Below are 2,524 nucleotides of genomic sequence, written 5' to 3'. Positions count from 1 at the left end.
GCTCAGTGTGTGGTCTTAACATTTGTAAAGAAAACAGTAAGATAAAGTCAAGTTCTTGAGTTAAAAGGAAAAGGGAAATTGAGTTTAGAATGAAAAATAATGGCTTGGGGAAATAATCAGGATTGGGTGGAAAGAAATGTGGAATATATTGAAAATGAGGGCTTTCAAGGGATCTCTTCAGCAGTAATACTCACTTGTTTCCTTCTCACAACAGCAGCCAAGTAGGGTTTGCTGTGGACATCACTGACAGCAGCACTGTCTGTTATTCAGACAGTTAAAAGAATTCTGCCTATTTAGTACACAGATGTGTGTGTCAGAGGCACTAAAATGAAGTAATGAAGCAAAAAGAGTCAGGGGATCAAGGTAAACACATGGGTCTTCACTTCCTTGCATGAAAACAGTTGAAATAATTGTTGTTCCCTCCACCACTACTCACATTTCAAGACAGCAGAGAAACAAGCCCTTAAGCCCTTGTACAGTGAACATAGTGTAACCAACTAGATCTCAATGACAAAATCTGCTTTGTCAAATGCCCTAAGGATAAATAAAACACTCTTAATGTGTTTTCAATGGATACATTCCTTTATAAGAAATACTTACGTTAAATGTACACAGAAAATGGATTTCTGAAGAAAACAGAGAAATCTAAGCCTAAATTACAGCAAACTACCTAGCCTCCACACTAAACAGCATTTTTTCTCTCAAGTTGGGTTTTGAAATGCTGCATTTGAACTTTTACATTCACCAGCTTTGAGTTTTCCAGAGTTTCTGATAAGTTACATCTTGTAACTCTAAATTTGTTGAGTTTTCAAATGAAGTGTCCTCTTTCTTGCCTCTCCCTCTCCTCTTCACTCTGAAAAAAAAAAAAAAAAGCATTTTCAGTAAACAGAAGGCCAATTTAAGAGAGAAAAGGGGGTCTTACATATAAAATGCTAGCTCTAGTATTTCTTATTGCATTATCTTAGTGTCGTGGATTAAATGAGGACATGGTCTGTTAGTTAAAAGAGCACGTTCATGGGAAGGAGAAACACCTGTTTGTTGCTTTTTTTTGGTGTGTAGATCACACTGTGGAGGTGACAGTCACAATTAACTCTTTGTGCATCACAGCAACAGGAGGGACTGCACTGTCCCTGAGAGTCTCCTTCTGCAACGTTAAGCCAGCCTCTGCCACTGCAGTTTTCCAAATATTACAAATCCAAGAAAAGTTGGCATCTGAGTTAATACAGTTCTGAAAAGAATTATAGAAGAAAAATTACAGGGAGAAAAATAAGGAGTTATTATACATGACACAGTGCCTGCATAGACTAAACTCTTTCTGTTTGATCAAATATTTCCTTTCAGGAAGTCCATTTTCAAAGCTCTGAGGAGCCATTCCATTCACAGCAGCATTTTATTCACAGCAGCATTTTGGGAAAGGAAAACTCTAGAAATGTGTATTTTGCTCAGAATCAGTTGGTTATCTAATATTTCTAACTGCAGACTGAAAAGGTTCAAACTCCAACCACTCTAGGCACTAATAAAGCTAATTTCTGTGAACATTCTTCTATTTAATTACACAAGTAGCCATTAAAAATATCACTTCTCCTACTGCTATTTGTGAGAATAATGTAACCAGAAAGAATGAGAAATTTTGTTTCCAGCAATGCACTAAATGCCTACTGGAAAAAAAAACTAATATTTTTCAAGTCACTAATAAGCCTTCTTTATTAAGGAAACAACACTTGCAGATCCCCTAACAAACATCTTACATTTGAAGACCCTACTAAGATACCAGAAAAAAAATAAATAGATAATATATGAAAGTGGGTGGTTATCAGGAAAATGTATCTTAATGTTTATATAATTTCAGCTATTTGCTTCCAATCAAAGGTAGCTAAGCATATATAGCTTTCTTTCTGCTGTCATAGTCTTCCCCTAAAACAAATGAATTGGTTGCTGTTGCATACAGCATTTTGTTTGACTATGGCCACATTATCAGCCAGTGTTTCAAACCATAAACATGCAGCATAATGCAGTGCCATATATTCTGATAAGGAAGTGCACTTAGGACAAGGGGCATGCAGCTCTGTGTGTGCTGCTGCACGAAGGGCTCATGTGAAACAGATCCTTAAAGGCTGGACTAAGAGGAGAGCCAAATACCAGCCCCATTAGACCCAGAGAATTAATAACCCTCTTCAGAATAACATTGGTGGGGTGCAGAGCACCACAAACATCTGGGATGTCAGGACGAAGTTCAGGTCCACAGTTGATCAGGGAGCTCAGCTACTTCTATCCTCATTCACTGTTCATGAGTGACATATTAAAAACCTGAGGATTTCAAAAGAACTCTCAGCTATGAGCTTCTCCTCTTTTACACTGTATTTCTATTACCTCACTATAGAGAGGTACACCATCCTTGAATGAAAGTTTTCTGAAAATACCAGTAGTTATTAAAAACACCACTTCATTCATGACTTTCAGGCATCAAGCTATCTGAATCCAGTTCATTTTTTACACTTTTATGTAGAAAAATACACACATGTGC

Source organism: Lonchura striata, chromosome Z (genome assembly GCF_046129695.1).
Source record: "Lonchura striata isolate bLonStr1 chromosome Z, bLonStr1.mat, whole genome shotgun sequence".
Lineage (NCBI taxonomy): Eukaryota > Metazoa > Chordata > Aves > Passeriformes > Estrildidae > Lonchura > Lonchura striata.
The sequence above is the reverse complement of the archived record's forward strand: the minus strand, read 5'-3'. Positions refer to the sequence as shown.